The following is a 23,560-nucleotide window of genomic DNA, read 5'->3' on the forward strand; positions in this document are numbered from 1 at the left end:
CGAACAATGAATTGGCTTTTTGAGGGCTTCAACGTGCTCAAAAAGTTTTTAAACTTTCCAGTAAATTAGAGAGTGGTGAAAATTTACGTATTCTGGAGTATTTGGAAATGGGCGTGGCAAAATGGCTCAACAGCGCCCCCTGGAACCAGCCCCTAGGTTTCCACATAAGCGATTTTCCCCAAAATCTAGACACTGGTGTAACGTGACTAATCATAGAAAAAAGTCTATTGAAGCATTATGAAAAATGCAACAGGAAGCCCGCCATTTTGGATTTAGTGGCCATTTTGGCCAAATTCCACATTTTTACTTTAATGTACTTGTCGTAGAGCTTTCATCAGATCAACTTAAAAATTAGACGGGTGTCATCACAACAAGATTGAGAAAAAAAATTATCAACGGAATTTTTTTCCGTCACTTCGTGTGACCGTGGCGTGAAGTCAAAATTTGGTTCCACGCCATCAAAACACGTGTATCTGTATCTCAAACATACATGGTCCAATCAAGTCCAAACTAGACATGTAAGAGAAGAGTCCCGGCCTGATGACATCTACACAGAAATAATGACTTAAAATCACAGCGCCCCCTGGTGGCACCAGGAAATGTCTTGTTTTTTGCTTGTCTTACTTTTGGATGTATTCCTCCTCATCCACTGACCTCAACCATGTCAAACTGTACCAAATGGGTCTCAAGACATTGATAATGAAGGCATAAGATAACTGTGACTTTTCGTCAAACGCCATATTAATGGCGTGGCATCAAAGTTCATCACCTCGCCGTGAAACACGAAATTGCTTTAACTTCAGTGTTCATGGTTCTATCTCACTCAAACTACATGTGTGCAACAACATCCCCCCCCTGAAGATTTTCATATGGTTTTAAGGAATGGGCGTGGCAAAATAACTGACTAGCGCCCCCTAACGGGCAGCCCCGGCACTACGCTTGGCCGACATGTACAAAAATCGATTTGGGCATGTGTCTTTTCATAACAAACAAATAAGTCTCTTGGATTGATATGCTAGACTAAACAGGAAGCCCGCCATTTTGGATTTAGTGGCCATTTTGGCCCTATTCAACATTTTTACTTTGATTTACTTGTCGTAGAGCTTTCATCAGATCAACTTCAAATTCAGATGAGTGTCATCACAACAAGATTGAGATAAAAACCGATTAAGGGATTTTTTTCCCTTCACACCGTGTGACCGTGGCGTGGCGTTAAAGTTTGGTAACACGCCATCAAAACACGAGCATCTGTATCTCGAACATACATTGTCCAATCAAGTCCAAACTAGACATGCAAGACAAGAGTTCCGGCTTGATGACATCTACACAGAAATTATGACTTGAAATCAGAGCGCCCCCTGGTGGCAACATGAAGGGACATGTTTTATACTTTGATGAACTGCTCCTTGCTGCTTTAAGATATACAGCTCAAATGAGCTCAGTCAAGTCATTGAATCAAGGTCAGAATTGTGACATTTCCTCAAACCATTTAAACGTTGAGGTGCGGCGAAGGATCATCCTTCGCCAAAGGACACAATGTTTTCATAAGTCCACTGTGCATTGTCCTATCACTACCAAACTTCTGTCACATGATAAGAGTACAAGCTGAACAGCTCTATGTGTCAATATTTCCTCAGTGTCATAGCGCCACCTACTGATTTGCCAGGAAACAGGAAGTACTTTGTTAATCCACTCTGCATTCTCCAACCGGCTCCAAACTACTGACCTATGATCACAATACTGATCTGAACAGCTCCACATATAAATATTAGTTCAGGGTCATAGCGCCACCTACTGATCAGTGTGAAAATTAAGTTGTGTTAACATTGTCCAATTGACACAAAATTGCTCACGCTACATCAGAGCGCCTACATGAACAGATATATATGTCTGTGCGTAATAATAGTGATGGCGCCACCTACTGGCAAACCTACTGCCGCAGAGCGCAAAACGCATTTAACGTGGAGAAGTGTATGCTCGATCGATGATGTGCGCTTGGTCATCGATCGCTCTCTCCACTGACCGCAACAGGCTTCAACGTGCGGGTGCTCGGGCCCGCAAGTGCTACAACGTAGCCCTAGTTATTAGGGCCCGAGCACCGAATGGTGAGAGGCCCTATTGAAATTGTAGGCATTATTCTTATTATTATTCTTATTATTCTCCGAACAATGAATTGGCTTTTTGAGGGCTTCAACGTGCTCAAAAAGTTTTTAAACTTTCCAGTAAATTAGAGAGTGGTGAAAATTTACGTAATCTGGAGTATTTGGAAATGGGCGTGGCAAAACGGCTCAACAGCGCCCCCTGGAACCAGCCGCTAGGTTTCCACATAAGCGATTTTCACCAAAATCTAGACACTGGTGTAACGTGAATAATCATAGAAAAAAGTCTCTTGAAGCATTATGAAAAACGCAACAGGAAGCCCGCCATTTTGGATTTAGTGGCCATTTTGGCCAAATTCCACATTTTTAGTTTAATGTACTTGTCGTAGAGCTTTCATCAGATCAACTTCAAATTCAGATGAGTGTCATCACAACAAGATGGAGATAAAAAATGATTGAGGGATTTTCTTTTTATCACACCGTGTGACCGTGGCATGGCGTTAAAAATTGGTTACACGCCATCAAAACACGGGCATCTGTATCTCGGACATACATGTTCCAATCAAGTCCAAACTAGACATGTAAGACAATAGTCCCTGCCTGATGACATCTATGCATAAATGATGACTTAAAACTGCAGCGCCCCCTGGTGGCAACAGGAAATGTCTTGTTTTTTGCTTGTCTTACACTTGGATGAATTTCTCCTCATCCACTGACCTCAACCATGTCAAACTGTATCAAATGGGTCCCAAGACATTGACAATGAAGACATAAGATTACCGTGACTTTTCGTCAAACGCCATATGAATGGCGTGGCATTAAAGTTCATCAACTCGCCGTGAAACACGAAATTGCTGTAACTTCAGTGTTCATGATTCTATCTCTCTCAAACTACATGTGTGTAACAACAGCCCCCCCCCTGAAGATATTCATATGGTTTTAAGAAATGGACGTGGCAAAAAAACTGACCAGCGCCCCCTATAGGGCAACCCCGGCACTACGATGGCCGACATTTATACAAATCTATCGGGACATGTGTCGTTTCATAACAAACAAAAAAATATCTTGGATAGGTATGCTTGACCAAACAGGGAGGCCGCCATTTTGGATTAAGTGGCCATTTTTTTTCCATATTCCACATTTTTACTTGATGCACTTGTCCCAGGGCTTTCATCAGATTAACTTCAAATTAAGATCAGTGCCATCACAACAAGATGGAGATAAAAAGTGATTAAGAGATTGACCTTTCGTCACACCGTGTGACCGTGGCGTGGCGTCTTGAGTTTGATTAAACGCCATCAAAACACGAGGTTCTGTATCTCGGACATACATTGTCCAATCGAGTCCAAACTAGACATGTAAGACAAGGGTGCCATCCTGATGACATCTACACAGAAATTATGACTTGAAATTACAGCGCCCCCTGGTGGCTACAGGAAGTGACATGTTTTATACTTTGATGAACTGCTCCTGGCTGATTTACAATATACAGCTCAAATCAGATCAGTCAAGTCATTAGATCATGGTCAGAATTGTGACGTTTCCTCAAACCGTGTAAACATTGATGTGCGGCGAAGGATTTTCCTTCGCCAAAGGACACGATGTTATCATAACTCCACTGTGCATTGTCCTATCACTACAAAACGTCTGTCACATGGTCAGAGTCCAAGCCTGAACAGCTCTATGTGTCAATATTTCCTCAGTGTCATAGCGCCACCTACTGATTCGCCAGGAATTAGGAAGTACTTTGTTAATCCACTCTGCATTATCCAACCGGCTCCAAACTACTGACCTATGATCACAATCCTGAATAGAACAGCTCCATATATGAATATTAGTTCAGGATCATAGCGCCACCTATTGATCAGTGTGAAAATTAAGTTGCGGAAACATTGTCCAATTGACACAAAATTTCTCACGCTACATCAGAGCGCCTACTTGAACAGATCTATATTTCTTATTATTATTAGGGCCTGAGCACCGAATGGTGAGAGGCCCTATTGAATCTGTAAGGATTTTTATTATTATTATTATTATTATTATTATTATTATTATTATTATTTCCCTTTGGGGGGCTTTTTCAGGGTCTAGACATGCTCAAAAAGTTATGAAACTTTGCAGGAAATTCAAGGTCTGCGGATATTTTAGTATTCTGGAGTAATTGGAATTGGGCGTGGCAAAATGGCTCTACAGCGCCCCCTGGAACCAGCCCCTAGGTTTCCACATAACGGATTTTCATCAAAATCTGCATATAGGTGTATCGTGACCAGTCATGAAAAAAAGTCTCATGGAGCATTATGAAAAACGCAACAGGAAGTCCGCCATTTTGCTTTTAGTGGCCATTTTGGCAATATCCCACATTTTTACTTTTACGTACTTGTCCCAGGGCTTTCATCAGATCAACTTCAAATTCAGATGAGTGTCATCACAACAAGATGGAGATAAAAAATGATTGAGGGATTTTTTTTTTATCACACCGTGTGACCGTGGCATGGCGTTAAAAATTGGTTACACGCCATCAAAACACGGGCATCTGTATCTCGGACATACATGTTCCAATCAAGTCCAAACTAGACATGTAAGACAATAGTCCCCGCCTGATGACATCTATGCATAAATGATGACTTAAAACCGCAGCGCCCCCTGGTGGCAACAGGAAATGTCTTGTTTTTTGCTTGTCTTACACTTGGATGAATTTCTCCTCATCCACTGACCTCAACCATGTCAAACTGTATCAAATGGGTCCCAAGACATTGACAATGAAGACATAAGATTACCGTGACTTTTCGTCAAACGCCATATGAATGGCGTGGCATTAAAGTTCATCAACTCGCCGTGAAACACGAAATTGCTGTAACTTCAGTGTTCATGATTCTATCTCTCTCAAACTACATGTGTGTAACAACAGCCCCCCCCTGAAGATATTCATATGGTTTTAAGAAATGGGCGTGGCAAAAAAACTGACCAGCGCCCCCTATAGGGCAACCCCGGCACTACGATGGCCGACATTTATACAAATCTATCGGGACATGTGTCGTTTCATAACAAACAAAAAAATATCTTGGATAGGTATGCTTGACCAAACAGGGAGGCCGCCATTTTGGATTAAGTGGCCATTTTTTTTCCATATTCCACATTTTTACTTGATGCACTTGTCCCAGGGCTTTCATCAGATTAACTTCAAATTAAGATCAGTGCCATCACAACAAGATGGAGATAAAAAGTGATTAAGAGATTGACCTTTCGTCACACCGTGTGACCGTGGCGTGGCGTCTTGAGTTTGATTAAACGCCATCAAAACACATGGTTCTGTATCTCGGACATACATTGTCCAATCGAGTCCAAACTAGACATGTAAGACAAGGGTGCCATCCTGATGACATCTACACAGAAATTATGACTTGAAATTACAGCGCCCCCTGGTGGCTACAGGAAGTGACATGTTTTATACTTTGATGAACTGCTCCTGGCTGATTTACAATATACAGCTCAAATCAGATCAGTCAAGTCATTAGATCATGGTCAGAATTGTGACGTTTCCTCAAACCGTGTAAACATTGATGTGCGGCGAAGGATTTTCCTTCGCCAAAGGACACGATGTTATCATAACTCCACTGTGCATTGTCCTATCACTACAAAACTTCTGTCACATGGTCAGAGTCCAAGCCTGAACAGCTCTATGTGTCAATATTTCCTCAGTGTCATAGCGCCACCTACTGATTCGCCAGGAAACAGGAAGTACTTTGTTAATCCACACTGCCTTATCCAACCGGCTCCAAACTTCTGACCTATGATCACAATCCTGATCTGAACAGCTCCATATATAAACATTAGTTCACGGTCATAGCGCCACCTACTGATCAGTGTGAAAATTACATTGTGGTAAAATTTTCCAATTGACACGAAACTGCTCACGCTACATCAGAGCGGCTACTTGAACAGATCTATAAGTCTGTGTGTAATAATAGTGATGGCGCCACCTACTGGCAAACCTACTGCCGCAGAGCGCAAAACGCATGCAACGTGGAGAAGTGCATGCTCGATCGATGATGTGCGCTTGGTCATCGATCGCTCTCTCCACCGACCGCAACAGGCTTCAACGTGCGGGTGCTCGGGCCCGCAAGTGCTACAACGTAGCCCTAGTTCTTATTATTCTCCGAACAATGAATTGGCTTTTTGAGGGCTTCAACGTGCTCAAAAAGTTTTGAAACTTTCCAGTAAATTAGAGAGTGGTGAAAATTTACGTAATCTGGAGTATTTGGAAATGGGCGTGGCAAAACGGCTCAACAGCGCCCCCTGGAACCAGCCCTTAGGTTTCCACATAAGCGATTTTCACCAAAATCTAGACACTGGTGTAACGTGAATAATCATAGAAAAAAGTCTCTTGGAGCATTATGAAAAACGCAACAGGAAGCCCGCCATTTTGGATTTAGTGGCCATTTTGGCCAAATTCCACATTTTTAGTTTAATGTACTTGTCGTAGAGCTTTCATCAGATCAACTTAAAAATTAGACGCGTGTCATCACAACAAGATGGAGATAAAAAATGATTGAGGGATTTTTTTTTTATCACACCGTGTGACCGTGGCATGGCGTTAAAAATTGGTTACACGCCATCAAAACACGGGCATCTGTATCTCGGACATACATGTTCCAATCAAGTCCAAACTAGACATGTAAGACAACAGTCCCCGCTTGATGACATCTATGCATAAATGATGACTTAAAACCGCAGCGCCCCCTGGTGGCAACAGGAAATGTCTTGTTTTTTGCTTGTCTTACACTTGGATGAATTTCTCCTCATCCACTGACCTCAACCATGTCAAACTGTATCAAATGGGTCCCAAGACATTGACAATGAAGACATAAGATTACCGTGACTTTTCGTCAAACGCCATATGAATGGCGTGGCATTAAAGTTCATCAACTCGCCGTGAAACACGAAATTGCTGTAACTTCAGTGTTCATGATTCTATCTCTCTCAAACTACATGTGTGTAACAACAGCCCCCCCCTGAAGATATTCATATGGTTTTAAGAAATGGGCGTGGCAAAAAAACTGACCAGCGCCCCCTATAGGGCAACCCCGGCACCACGATGGCCGACATTTATACAAATCTATCGGGACATGTGTCGTTTCATAACAAACAAAAAAATATCTTGGATAGGTATGCTTGACCAAACAGGGAGGCCGCCATTTTGGATTAAGTGGCCATTTTTTTTCCATATTCCACATTTTTACTTGATGCACTTGTCCCAGGGCTTTCATCAGATTAACTTCAAATTAAGATCAGTGCCATCACAACAAGATGGAGATAAAAAGTGATTAAGAGATTGACCTTTCGTCACACCGTGTGACCGTGGCGTGGCGTCTTGAGTTTGATTAAACGCCATCAAAACACGAGGTTCTGTATCTCGGACATACATTGTCCAATCGAGTCCAAACTAGACATGTAAGACAAGGGTGCCATCCTGATGACATCTACACAGAAATTATGACTTGAAATTACAGCGCCCCCTGGTGGCTACAGGAAGTGACATGTTTTATACTTTGATGAACTGCTCCTAGCTGCTTTAAGATATACAGCTCAAATGAGCTCAGTCAAGTCATTGAATCAAGGTCAGAATTGTGACATTTCCTCAAACCATTTAAACGTTGAGGTGCGGCGAAGGATCATCCTTCGCCAAAGGACACGATGTTTTCATAAGTCCACTGTGCATTGTCCTATCACTACCAAACTTCTGTCACATGATAAGAGTACAAGCCTGAACAGCTCTATGTGTCAATATTTCCTCAGTGTCATAGCGCCACCTACTGATTCGCCAGGAAACAGGAAGTACTTTGTTAATCCACTCTGCATTATCCAACCGGCTCCAAACTACTGACCTATGATCACAATACTGATCTGAACAGCTCCACATATAAATATTAGATCAGGGTCATAGCGCCACCTACTGATCAGTGTGAAAATTAAGTTGTGTTAACATTGTCCAATTGACACAAAATTGCTCACGCTACATCAGAGCGCCTACATGAACAGATATATATGTCTGTGCGTAATAATAGTGATGGCGCCACCTACTGGCAAACCTATTGCCGCAGAGCGCAAAACGCATGCAACGTGGAGGAGTGCATGCTCGATCGATGATGTGCGCTTGGTCATCGATCGCTCTCTCCACCGACCGCAACAGGCTTCAACGTGCGGGTGCTCGGGCCCGCAAGTGCTACAACGTAGCCCTAGTTAGGGCCCGAGCACCGAATGGTGAGAGGCCCTATTGAATCTGTAAGGATTTTTATTATTATTATTATTATTATTATTATTATTATTATTATTTCCCTTTGGGGGGCTTTTTCAGGGTCTAGACATGCTCAAAAAGTTATGAAACTTTGCAGGAAATTCAAGGTCTGCGGATATTTTAGTATTCTGGAGTAATTGGAATTGGGCGTGGCAAAATGGCTCTACAGCGCCCCCTGGAACCAGCCCCTAGGTTTCCACATAACGGATTTTCATCAAAATCTGGATATAGGTGTATCGTGACCAGTCATGAAAAAAAGTCTCATGGAGCATTATGAAAAACGCAACAGGAAGTCCGCCATTTTGCTTTTAGTGGCCATTTTGGCAATATCCCACATTTTTACTTTTACGTACTTGTCCCAGGGCTTTCATCAGATCAACTTCAAATTCAGATGAGTGTCATCACAACAAGATGGAGATAAAAAATGATTGAGGGATTTTTTTTTTATCACACCGTGTGACCGTGGCATGGCGTTAAAAATTGGTTACACGCCATCAAAACACGGGCATCTGTATCTCGGACATACATGTTCCAATCAAGTCCAAACTAGACATGTAAGACAATAGTCCCCGCCTGATGACATCTATGCATAAATGATGACTTAAAACCGCAGCGCCCCCTGGTGGCAACAGGAAATGTCTTGTTTTTTGCTTGTCTTACACTTGGATGAATTTCTCCTCATCCACTGACCTCAACCATGTCAAACTGTATCAAATGGGTCCCAAGACATTGACAATGAAGACATAAGATTACCGTGACTTTTCGTCAAACGCCATATGAATGGCGTGGCATTAAAGTTCATCAACTCGCCGTGAAACACGAAATTGCTGTAACTTCAGTGTTCATGATTCTATCTCTCTCAAACTACATGTGTGTAACAACAGCCCCCCCCTGAAGATATTCATATGGTTTTAAGAAATGGGCGTGGCAAAAAAACTGACCAGCGCCCCCTATAGGGCAACCCCGGCACTACGATGGCCGACATTTATACAAATCTATCGGGACATGTGTCGTTTCATAACAAACAAAAAAATATCTTGGATAGGTATGCTTGACCAAACAGGGAGGCCGCCATTTTGGATTAAGTGGCCATTTTTTTTCCATATTCCACATTTTTACTTGATGCACTTGTCCCAGGGCTTTCATCAGATTAACTTCAAATTAAGATCAGTGCCATCACAACAAGATGGAGATAAAAAGTGATTAAGAGATTGACCTTTCGTCACACCGTGTGACCGTGGCGTGGCGTCTTGAGTTTGATTAAACGCCATCAAAACACGAGGTTCTGTATCTCGGACATACATTGTCCAATCGAGTCCAAACTAGACGTGTAAGACAAGGGTGCCATCATGATGACATCTACACAGAAATTATGACTTGAAATTACAGCGCCCCCTGGTGGCTACAGGAAGTGACATGTTTTATACTTTGATGAACTGCTCCTGGCTGCTTTAAGATATACAGCTCAAATGAGCTCAGTCAAGTCATTGAATCAAGGTCAGAATTGTGACATTTCCTCAAACCATGTAAACATTGATGTTTGGCGAAGGATCATCCTTCGCCAAAGGACACGATGTTTTCATAAGTCCACTGTGCATTGTCCTATCACTACCAAACTTCTGTCACATGATAAGAGTACAAGCCTGAACAGCTCTATGAGTCAATATTTCCTCAGTGTCATAGCGCCACCTACTGATTCGCCAGGAAACAGGAAGTACTTTGTTAATCCACTCTGCATTATCCAACCGGCTCCAAACTACTGACCTATGATCACAATACTGATCTGAACAGCTCCACATATAAATATTAGTTCAGGGTCAGAGCGCCACCTACTGATCAGTGTGAAAATTTAGTTGTGTTAACATTGTCCGATTGACACAAAATTGCTCACGCTACATCAGAGCGGCTACTTGAACAGATATATATGTCTGATCGTGATAATAGTGATGGCGCCACCTACTGGCAAACCTACTGCCGCAGAGCGCATTTAACGTGGAGAAGTGCATGCTCGATCGATGATGTGCGCTTGGTCATCGATCGCTCTCTCCACCGACCGCAACAGGCTTCAACGTGCGGGTGCTCGGGCCCGCAAGTGCTACAACGTAGCCCTAGTTATTATTATTTCCCTTTGGGGGGCTTTTTTAGGGTCTAGACATGCTCAAAAAGTTATGAAACTTTGCAGGAAATTCAAGGTCTGCGGATATTTTAGTATTCTGGAGTAATTGGAGTTGGGCGTGGCAAAATGGCTCTACAGCGCCCCCTGGAACCAGCCCCTAGGTTTCCACATAACGGATTTTCATCAAAATCTGGATATAGGTGTATCGTGACCAGTCATGAAAAAAAGTCTCATGGAGCATTATGAAAAACGCAACAGGAAGTCCGCCATTTTGCTTTTAGTGGCCATTTTGGCAATATCCCACATTTTTACTTTTACGTACTTGTCCCAGGGCTTTCATCAGATCAACTTCAAATTCAGATGAGTGTCATCACAACAAGATGGAGATAAAAAATGATTGAGGGATTTTTTTTTTATCACACCGTGTGACCGTGGCATGGCGTTAAAAATTGGTTACACGCCATCAAAACACGGGCATCTGTATCTCGGACATACATGTTCCAATCAAGTCCAAACTAGACATGTAAGACAATAGTCCCCGCCTGATGACATCTATGCATAAATGATGACTTAAAACCGCAGCGCCCCCTGGTGGCAACAGGAAATGTCTTGTTTTTTGCTTGTCTTACACTTGGATGAATTTCTCCTCATCCACTGACCTCAACCATGTCAAACTGTATCAAATGGGTCCAAAGACATTGACAATGAAGACATAAGATTACCGTGACTTTTCGTCAAACGCCATATGAATGGCGTGGCATTAAAGTTCATCAACTCGCCGTGAAACACGAAATTGCTGTAACTTCAGTGTTCATGATTCTATCTCTCTCAAACTACATGTGTGTAACAACAGCCCCCCCCTGAAGATATTCATATGGTTTTAAGAAATGGGCGTGGCAATAAAACTGACCAGCGCCCCCTATAGGGCAACCCCGGCACTACGATGGCCGACATTTATACAAATCTATCGGGACATGTGTCGTTTCATAACAAACAAAAAAATATCTTGGATAGGTATGCTTGACCAAACAGGGAGGCCGCCATTTTGGATTAAGTGGCCATTTTTTTTCCATATTCCACATTTTTACTTGATGCACTTGTCCCAGGGCTTTCATCAGATTAACTTCAAATTAAGATCAGTGCCATCACAACAAGATGGAGATAAAAAGTGATTAAGAGATTGACCTTTTGTCACACCGTGTGACCGTGGCGTGGCGTCTTGAGTTTGATTAAACGCCATCAAAACACGAGGTTCTGTATCTCGGACATACATTGTCCAATCGAGTCCAAACTAGACATGTAAGACAAGGGTGCCATCCTGATGACATCTACACAGAAATTATGACTTGAAATTACAGCGCCCTCTGGTGGCTACAGGAAGTGACATGTTTTATACTTTGATGAACTGCTCCTGGCTGATTTACAATATACAGCTCAAATCAGATCAGTCAAGTCATTAGATCATGGTCAGAATTGTGACGTTTCCTCAAACCGTGTAAACATTGATGTGCGGCGAAGGATTTTCCTTCGCCAAAGGACACGATGTTATCATAACTCCACTGTGCATTGTCCTATCACTACAAAACTTCTGTCACATGGTCAGAGTCCAAGCCTGAACAGCTCTATGTGTCAATATTTCCTCAGTGTCATAGCGCCACCTACTGATTCGCCAGGAAACAGGAAGTACTTTGTTAATCCACACTGCCTTATCCAACCGGCTCCAAACTTCTGACCTATGATCACAATCCTGATCTGAACAGCTCCATATATAAACATTAGTTCAGGGTCATAGCCTCACCTACTGATCAGTGTGAAAATTACATTGTGGTAAAATTTTCCAATTGACACAAAACCTGCTCACGCTACATCAGAGCGGCTACTTGAACAGATCTATAAGTCTGTGTGTAATAATAGTGATGGCGCCACCTACTGGCAAACCTACTGCCGCAGAGCGCAAAACGCATGCAACGTGGAGAAGTGCATGCTCGATCGATGATGTGCGCTTGGTCATCGATCGCTCTCTCCACCGACCGCAACAGGCTTCAACGTGCGGGTGCTCGGGCCCGCAAGTGCTACAACATAGCCCTAGTTAGGGCCCGAGCACCGAATGGTGAGAGGCCCTATTGAATCTGTAAGGATTTTTATTATTATTATTATTATTATTATTATTATTATTATTATTATTATTATTTCCCTTTGGGGGGCTTTTTCAGGGTCTAGACATGCTCAAAAAGTTATGAAACTTTGCAGGAAATTCAAGGTCTGCGGATATTTTAGTATTCTGGAGTAATTGGAATTGGGCGTGGCAAAATGGCTCTACAGCGCCCCCTGGAACCAGCCCCTAGGTTTCCACATAACGGATTTTCATCAAAATCTGGATATAGGTGTATCGTGACCAGTCATGAAAAAAAGTCTCATGGAGCATTATGAAAAACGCAACAGGAAGTCCGCCATTTTGCTTTTAGTGGCCATTTTGGCAATATCCCACATTTTTACTTTTACGTACTTGTCCCAGGGCTTTCATCAGATCAACTTCAAATTCAGATGAGTGTCATCACAACAAGATGGAGATAAAAAATGATTGAGGGATTTTTTTTTTATCACACCGTGTGACCGTGGCATGGCGTTAAAAATTGGTTACACGCCATCAAAACACGGGCATCTGTATCTCGGACATACATGTTCCAATCAAGTCCAAACTAGACATGTAAGACAATAGTCCCCGCCTGATGACATCTATGCATAAATGATGACTTAAAACCGCAGCGCCCCCTGGTGGCAACAGGAAATGTCTTGTTTTTTGCTTGTCTTACACTTGGATGAATTTCTCCTCATCCACTGACCTCAACCATGTCAAACTGTATCAAATGGGTCCCAAGACATTGACAATGAAGACATAACATTACCGTGACTTTTCGTCAAACGCCATATGAATGGCGTTGCATTAAAGTTCATCAACTCGCCGTGAAACACGAAATTGCTGTAACTTCAGTGTTCATGATTCTATCTCTCTCAAACTACATGTGTGTAACAACAGCCCCCCCCTGAAGATATTCATATGGTTTTAAGAAATGGGCGTGGCAAAAAAACTGACCAGCGCCCCCTATAGGGCAACCCCGGCACTACGATGGCCGACATTTATACAAATCTATCGGGACATGTGTCGTTTCATAACAAACAAAAAAATATCTTGGATAGGTATGCTTGACCAAACAGGGAGGCCGCCATTTTGGATTAAGTGGCCATTTTTTTTCCATATTCCACATTTTTACTTGATGCACTTGTCCCAGGGCTTTCATCAGATTAACTTCAAATTAAGATCAGTGCCATCACAACAAGATGGAGATAAAAAGTGATTAAGAGATTGACCTTTCGTCACACCGTGTGACCGTGGCGTGGCGTCTTGAGTTTGATTAAACGCCATCAAAACACGAGGTTCTGTATCTCGGACATACATTGTCCAATCGAGTCCAAACTAGACATGTAAGACAAGGGTGCCATCCTGATGACATCTACACAGAAATTATGACTTGAAATTACAGCGCCCCCTGGTGGTAACAGGAAGTGTCATGTTTTATACTTTGATGAACTGCTCTTGGCTGCTTTAAGATATACAGCTCAAATGAGCTCAGTCAAGTCATTGAATCAAGGTCAGAATTGTGACATTTCCTCAAACCATTTAAACGTTGAGGTGCGGCGAAGGATCATCCTTCGCCAAAGGACACGATGTTCTCATAAGTCCACTGTGCATTGTCCTATCACTACCAAACTTCTGTCACATGATAAGAGTACAAGCCTGAACAGCTCTATGTGTCAATATTTCCTCAGTGTCATAGCGCCACCTACTGATTCGCCAGGAAACAGGAAGTACTTTGTTAATCCACTCTGCATTATCCAACCGGCTCCAAACTACTGACCTATGATCACAATACTGATCTGAACAGCTCCACATATAAATATTAGTTCAGGGTCAGAGCGCCACCTACTGATCAGTGTGAAAATTAAGTTGTGTTAACATTGTCCGATTGACACAAAATTGCTCACGCTACATCAGAGCGCCTACATGAACAGATATATATGTCTGTGCGTAATAATAGTGATGGCGCCACCTACTGGCAAACCTACTGCCGCAGAGCGCAAAACGCATTTAATTAGGGCCCGAGCACCGAATGGTGAGAGGCCCTATTGAATCTGTAAGGATTTTTATTATTATTATTATTATTATTTCCCTTTGGGGGGCTTTTTCAGGGTCTAGACATGCTCAAAAAGTTATGAAACTTTGCAGGAAATTCAAGGTCTGCGGATATTTTAGTATTCTGGAGTAATTGGAATTGGGCGTGGCAAAATGGCTCTACAGCGCCCCCTGGAACCAGCCCCTAGGTTTCCACATAACGGATTTTCATCAAAATCTGGATATAGGTGTATCGTGACCAGTCATGAAAAAAAGTCTCTTGGAGCATTATGAAAAACGCAACAGGAAGTCCGCCATTTTGCTTTTAGTGGCCATTTTGGCAATATCCCACATTTTTACTTTTACGTACTTGTCCCAGGGCTTTCATCAGATCAACTTTAAATTCAGATGAGTGTCATCACAACAAGATGGAGATAAAAAATGATTGAGGGATTTTTTTTTTATCACACCGTGTGACCGTGGCATGGCGTTAAAAATTGGTTACACGCCATCAAAACACGGGCATCTGTATCTCGGACATACATGTTCCAATCAAGTCCAAACTAGACATGTAAGACAATAGTCCCCGCCTGATGACATCTATGCATAAATGATGACTTAAAACCGCAGCGCCCCCTGGTGGCAACAGGAAATGTCTTGTTTTTTGCTTGTCTTACACTTGGATGAATTTCTCCTCATCCACTGACCTCAACCATGTCAAACTGTATCAAATGGGTCCCAAGACATTGACAATGAAGACATAAGATTACCGTGACTTTTCGTCAAACGCCATATGAATGGCGTGGCATTAAAGTTCATCAACTCGCCGTGAAACACGAAATTGCTGTAACTTCAGTGTTCATGATTCTATCTCTCTCAAACTACATGTGTGTAACAACAGCCCCCCCCTGAAGATATTCATATGGTTTTAAGAAATGGGCGTGGCAAAAAAACTGACCAGCGCCCCCTATAGGGCAACCCCGGCACTACGATGGCCGACATTTATACAAATCTATCGGGACATGTGTCGTTTCATAACAAACAAAAAAATATCTTGGATAGGTATGCTTGACCAAACAGGGAGGCCGCCATTTTGGATTAAGTGGCCATTTTTTTTCCATATTCCACATTTTTACTTGATGCACTTGTCCCAGGGCTTTCATCAGATTAACTTCAAATTAAGATCAGTGCCATCACAACAAGATGGAGATAAAAAGTGATTAAGAGATTGACCTTTGGTCACACCGTGTGACCGTGGCGTGGCGTCTTGAGTTTGATTAAACGCCATCAAAACACGAGGTTCTGTATCTCGGACATACATTGTCCAATCGAGTCCAAACTAGACATGTAAGACAAGGGTGCCATCCTGATGACATCTACACAGAAATTATGACTTGAAATTACAGCGCCCCCTGGTGGCTACAGGAAGTGACATGTTTTATACTTTGATGAACTGCTCCTGGCTGATTTACAATATACAGCTCAAATCAGATCAGTCAAGTCATTGAATCAAGGTCAGAATTGTGACATTTCCTCAAACCATTTAAACATTGAGGTGCGGCGAAGGATCATCCTTCGCCAAAGGACACGATGTTATCATAACTCCACTGTGCATTGTCCTATCACTACCAAACTTCTGTCACATGATAAGAATACAAGCCTGAACAGCTCTATGTGTCAATATTTCCTCAGTGTCATAGCGCCACCTACTGATTCGCCAGGAAACAGGAAGTACTTTGTTAATCCACTCTGCATTATCCAACCGGCTCCAAACTACTGACCTATGATCACAATACTATTCTGAACAGCTCCACATATAAATATTAGTTCAGGGTCATAGCGCCACCTACTGATCAGTGTGAAAATTAAGTTGTGTTAACATTGTCCAATTGACACAAAATTGCTCACGCTACATCAGAGCGCCTACATGAACAGATATATATGTCTGTGCGTAATAATAGTGATGGCGCCAGCTACTGGCAAACCTACTGCCGCAGAGCGCAAAACGCATTTAACGTGGAGAAGTGCATGCTCGATCGATGATGTGCGCTTGGTCATCGATCGCTCTCTCCACCGACCGCAACAGGCTTCAACGTGCGGGTGCTCGTGCCCGCAAGTGCTACAACGTAGCCCTAGTTAGGGCCCGAGCACCGAATGGTGAGAGGCCCTATTGAATCTGTAAGGATTTTTATTATTATTATTATTATTATTATTATTATTATTATTATTATTATTATTATTATTATTATTATTTCCCTTTGGGGGGCTTTTTCAGGGTCTAGACATGCTCAAAAAGTTATGAAACTTTGCAGGAAATTCAAGGTCTGCGGATATTTTAGTATTCTGGAGTAATTGGAATTGGGCGTGGCAAAATGGCTCTACAGCGCCCCCTGGAACCAGCCCCTAGGTTTCCACATAACGGATTTTCATCAAAATCTGGATATAGGTGTATCGTGACCAGTCATGAAAAAAAGTCTCATGGAGCATTATGAAAAACGCAACAGGAAGTCCGCCATTTTGCTTTTAGTGGCCATTTTGGCAATATCCCACATTTTTACTTTTACGTACTTGTCCCAGGGCTTTCATCAGATCAACTTCAAATTCAGATGAGTGTCATCACAACAAGATGGAGATAAAAAATGATTGAGGGATTTTTTTTTTATCACACCGTGTGACCGTGGCATGGCGTTAAAAATTGGTTACACGCCATCAAAACACGGGCATCTGTATCTCGGACATACATGTTCCAATCAAGTCCAAACTAGACATGTAAGACAATAGTCCCCGCCTGATGACATCTATGCATAAATGATGACTTAAAACCGCAGCGCCCCCTGGTGGCAACAGGAAATGTCTTGTTTTTTGCTTGTCTTACACTTGGATGAATTTCTCCTCATCCACTGACCTCAACCATGTCAAACTGTATCAAATGGGTCCCAAGACATTGACAATGAAGACATAAGATTACCGTGACTTTTCGTCAAACGCCATATGAATGGCGTGGCATTAAAGTTCATCAACTCGCCGTGAAACACGAAATTGCTGTAACTTCAGTGTTCATGATTCTATCTCTCTCAAACTACATGTGTGTAACAACAGCCCCCCCCTGAAGATATTCATATGGTTTTAAGAAATGGGCGTGGCAAAAAAACTGACCAGCGCCCCCTATAGGGCAACCCCGGCACTACGATGGCCGACATTTATACAAATCTATCGGGACATGTGTCGTTTCATAACAAACAAAAAAATATCTTGGATAGGTATGCTTGACCAAACAGGGAGGCCGCCATTTTGGATTAAGTGGCCATTTTTTTTCCATATTCCACATTTTTACTTGATGCACTTGTCCCAGGGCTTTCATCAGATTAACTTCAAATTAAGATCAGTGCCATCACAACAAGATGGAGATAAAAAGTGATTAAGAGATTGACCTTTCGTCACACCGTGTGACCGTGGCGTGGCGTCTTGAGTTTGATTAAACGCCATCAAAACACGAGGTTCTGTATCTCGGACATACATTGTCCAATAGAGTCCAAACTAGACATGTAAGACAAGGGTGCCATCCTGATGACATCTACACAGAAATTATGACTTGAAATTACAGCGCCCCCTGGTGGCTACAGGAAGTGACATGTTTTATACTTTGATGAACTGCTCCTGGCTGATTTACAATATACAGCTCAAATCAGATCAGTCAAGTCATTAGATCATGGTCAGAATTGTGACGTTTCCTCAAACCGTGTAAACATTGATGTGCGGCGAAGGATTTTCCTTCGCCAAAGGACACGATGTTATCATAACTCCACTGTGCATTGTCCTATCACTACAAAACTTCTGTCACATGGTCAGAGTCCAAGCCTGAACAGCTCTATGTGTCAATATTTCCTCAGTGTCATAGCGCCACCTACTGATTCGCCAGGAAACAGGAAGTACTTTGTTAATCCACTCTGCATTATCCAACTGGCTCCAAACTACTGACCTATGATCACAATCCTGAATAGAACAGCTCCATATATGAATATTAGTTCAGGATCATAGCGCCACCTATTGATCAGTGTGAAAATTAAGTTGCGGAAACATTGTCCAATTGACACAAAATTTCTCACGCTACATCAGAGCGCCTACTTGAACAGATCTATATGTCTGTGCGTAATAATAGTGATGGCGCCACCTACTGGCAAACCTACTGCCGCAGAGCGCAAAACGCATTTAACGTGGAGAAGTGCATGCTCGATCGATGATGTGCGCTTGGTCATCGATCGCTCTCTCCACCGACCGCAACAGGCTTCAACGTGCGGGTGCTCGGGCCCGCAAGTGCTACAACGTAGCCCTAGTTAGGGCCCGAGCACCGAATGGTGAGAGGCCCTATTGAATCTGTAAGGATTTTTATTATTATTAGGGCCCGAGCACCGAATGGTGAGAGGCCCTATTGAATCTGTAAGGATTTTTATTATTATTATTATTATTATTATTATTATTATTATTATTTCCCTTTGGGGGGCTTTTTCAGGGTCTAGACATGCTCAAAAAGTTATGAAACTTTGCAGGAAATTCAAGGTCTGCGGATATTTTAGTATTCTGGAGTAATTGGAATTGGGCGTGGCAAAATGGCTCTACAGCGCCCCCTGGAACCAGCCCCTAGGTTTCCACATAACGGATTTTCATCAAAATCTGGATATAGGTGTATAGTGACCAGTCATGAAAAAAAGTCTCATGGAGCATTATGAAAAACGCAACAGGAAGACCGCCATTTTGCTTTTAGTGGCCATTTTGGCAATATCCCACATTTTTACTTTTACGTACTTGTCCCAGGGCTTTCATCAGATCAACTTCAAATTCAGATGAGTGTCATCACAACAAGATGGAGATAAAAAATGATTGAGGGATTTTTTTTTTATCACACCGTGTGACCGTGGCATGGCGTTAAAAATTGGTTACACGCCATCAAAACACGGGCATCTGTATCTCGGACATACATGTTCCAATCAAGTCCAAACTAGACATGTAAGACAATAGTCCCCGCCTGATGACATCTATGCATAAATGATGACTTAAAACCGCAGCGCCCCCTGGTGGCAACAGGAAATGTCTTGTTTTTTGCTTGTCTTACACTTGGATGAATTTCTCCTCATCCACTGACCTCAACCATGTCAAACTGTATCAAATGGGTCCCAAGACATTGACAATGAAGACATAAGATTACCGTGACTTTTCGTCAAACGCCATATGAATGGCGTGGCATTAAAGTTCATCAACTCGCCGTGAAACACGAAATTGCTGTAACTTCAGTGTTCATGATTCTATCTCTCTCAAACTACATGTGTGTAACAACAGCCCCCCCCTGAAGATATTCATATGGTTTTAAGAAATGGGCGTGGCAAAAAAACTGACCAGCGCCCCCTATAGGGCAACCCCGGCACTACGATGGCCGACATTTATACAAATCTATCGGGACATGTGTCGTTTCATAACAAACAAAAAAATATCTTGGATAGGTATGCTTGACCAAACAGGGAGGCCGCCATTTTGGATTAAGTGGCCATTTTTTTTCCATATTCCACATTTTTACTTGATGCACTTGTCCCAGAGCTTTCATCAGATTAACTTCAAATTAAGATCAGTGCCATCACAACAAGATGGAGATAAAAAGTGATTAAGAGATTGACCTTTCGTCACACCGTGTGACCGTGGTGTGGCGTCTTGAGTTTGATTAAACGCCATCAAAACACGAGGTTCTGTATCTCGGACATACATTGTCCAATCGAGTCCAAACTAGACATGTAAGACAAGGGTGCCATCCTGATGACATCTACACAGAAATTATGACTTGAAATTACAGCGCCCCCTGGTGGCTACAGGAAGTGACATGTTTTATACTTTGATGAACTGCTCCTGGCTGATTTACAATATACAGCTCAAATGAGCTCAGTCAAGTCATTGAATCAAGGTCAGAATTGTGACATTTCCTCAAACCATGTAAACATTGATGTTTGGCGAAGGATCATCCTTCGCCAAAGGACACGATGTTTTCATAAGTCCACTGTGCATTGTCCTATCACTACCAAACTTCTGTCACATGATAAGAGTACAAGCCTGAACTTTTCTATGTGTCAATATTTCCTCAGTGTCATAGCGCCACCTACTGATTCGCCAGGAAACAGGAAGTACTTTGTTAATCCACTCTGCATTATCCAACCGGCTCCAAACTACTGACCTATGATCACAATACTGATCTGAACAGCTCCACATATAAATATTAGTTCAGGGTCAGAGCGCCACCTACTGATCAGTGTGAAAATTAAGTTGTGTTAACATTGTCCGATTGACACAAAATTGCTCACGCTGTATCAGAGCGCCTACATGAACAGATATATATGTCTGTGCGTAATAATAGTGATGGCGCCACCTACTGGCAAACCTACTGCCGCAGAGCGCATTTAACGTGGAGAAGTGCATGCTCGATCGATGATGTGCGCTTGGTCATCGATCGCTCTCTCCACCGACCGCAACAGGCTTCAACGTGCGGGTGCTCGGGCCCGCAAGTGCTACAACGTAGCCCTAGTTATTATTATTATTTCCCTTTGGGGGGCTTTTTCAGGGTCTAGACATGCTCAAAAAGTTATGAAACTTTGCAGGAAATTCAAGGTCTGCGGATATTTTAGTATTCTGGAGTAATTGGAATTGGGCGTGGCAAAATGGCTCTACAGCGCCCCCTGGATCCAGCCCCTAGGTTTCCACATAACGGATTTTCATCAAAATCTGGATATAGGTGTATCGTGACCAGTCATGAAAAAAAGTCTCATGGAGCATTATGAAAAACGCAACAGGAAGTCCGCCATTTTGCTTTTAGTGGCCATTTTGGCAATATCCCACATTTTTACTTTTACGTACTTGTCCCAGGGCTTTCATCAGATCAACTTCAAATTCAGATGAGTGTCATCACAACAAGATGGAGATAAAAAATGATTGAGGGATTTTTTTTTTATCACACCGTGTGACCGTGGCATGGCGTTAAAAATTGGTTACACGCCATCAAAACACGGGCATCTGTATCTCGGACATACATGTTCCAATCAAGTCCAAACTAGACATGTAAGACAATAGTCCCCGCCTGATGACATCTATGCATAAATGATGACTTAAAACCGCAGCGCCCCCTGGTGGCAACAGGAAATGTCTTGTTTTTTGCTTGTCTTACACTTGGATGAATTTCTCCTCATCCACTGACCTCAACCATGTCAAACTGTATCAAATGGGTCCCAAGACATTGACAATGAAGACATAAGATTACCGTGACTTTTCGTCAAACGCCATATGAATGGCGTGGCATTAAAGTTCATCAACTCGCCGTGAAAAACGAAATTGCTGTAACTTCAGTGTTCATGATTCTATCTCTCTCAAACTACATGTGTGTAACAACAGCCCCCCCCTGAAGATATTCATATGGTTTTAAGAAATGGGCGTGGCAAAAAAACTGACCAGCGCCCCCTATAGGGCAACCCCGGCACTACGATGGCCGACATTTATACAAATCTATCGGGACATGTGTCGTTTCATAACAAACAAAAAAATATCTTGGATAGGTATGCTTGACCAAACAGGGAGGCCGCCATTTTGGATTAAGTGGCCATTTTTTTTCCATATTCCACATTTTTACTTGATGCACTTGTCCCAGGGCTTTCATCAGATTAACTTCAAATTAAGATCAGTGCCATCACAACAAGATGGAGATAAAAAGTGATTAAGAGATTGACCTTTCGTCACACCGTGTGACCGTGGCGTGGCGTCTTGAGTTTGATTAAACGCCATCAAAACACGAGGTTCTGTATCTCGGACATACATTGTCCAATCGAGTCCAAACTAGACATGTAAGACAAGGGTGCCATCCTGATGACATCTACACAGAAATTATGACTTGAAATTACAGCGCCCCCTGGTGGCTACAGGAAGTGACATGTTTTATACTTTGATGAACTGCTCCTGGCTGCTTTAAGATATACAGCTCAAATGAGCTCAGTCAAGTCATTGAATCAAGGTCAGAATTGTGACATTTCCTCAAACCATTTAAACGTTGAGGTGCGGCGAAGGATCATCCTTCGCCAAAGGACACGATGTTTTCATAAGTCCACTGTGCATTGTCCTATCACTACCAAACTTCTGTCACATGATAAGAGTACAAGCCTGAACAGCTCTATGTGTCAATATTTCCTCAGTGTCATAGCGCCACCTACTGATTATCCATGAAACAGGAAGTACTTTGTTAATCCACACTGCCTTATCCAACCTGCTCCAAACTTCTGACCTATGATCACAATCCTGATCTGAACAGCTCCATATATAAACATTAGTTCACGGTCATAGCGCCACCTACTGATCAGTGTGAAAATTACATTGTGGTAAAATTTTCCAATTGACACGAAACTGCTCACGCTACATCAGAGCGGCTACTTGAACAGATCTATAAGTCTGTGTGTAATAATAGTGATGGCGCCACCTACTGGCAAACCTACTGCCGCAGAGCGCAAAACGCATGCAACGTGGAGAAGTGCATGCTCGATCGATGATGTGCGCTTGGTCATCGATCGCTCTCTCCACCGACCGCAACAGGCTTCAACGTGCGGGTGCTCGGGCCCGCAAGTGCTACAACGTAGCCCTAGTTAGGGCCCGAGCACCGAATGGTGAGAGGCCCTATTGAATCTGTAAGGATTTTTATTATTATTATTATTATTATTATTATTTCCCTTTGGGGGGCTTTTTCAGGGTCTAGACATGCTCAAAAAGTTATGAAACTTTGCAGGAAATTCAAGGTCTGCGGATATTTTAGTATTCTGGAGTAATTGGAATTGGGCTTGGCAAAATGGCTCTACAGCGCCCCCTGG

At 42.6% G+C, this 23,560-nt stretch overlaps 1 protein-coding gene across 1 annotated transcript in view; it reads right to left on the minus strand.

Moving 5' to 3' along the window:
* LOC128454490 (deleted in malignant brain tumors 1 protein) overlaps positions 1–23,560 on the minus strand; it is a 142,254-nt gene that overhangs the window by 78,199 nt on the left and 40,495 nt on the right. The window lies entirely within an intron of this gene.

This window comes from Pleuronectes platessa, chromosome 13, assembly GCF_947347685.1.
Source record: "Pleuronectes platessa chromosome 13, fPlePla1.1, whole genome shotgun sequence".
Taxonomy (NCBI): domain Eukaryota; kingdom Metazoa; phylum Chordata; class Actinopteri; order Pleuronectiformes; family Pleuronectidae; genus Pleuronectes; species Pleuronectes platessa.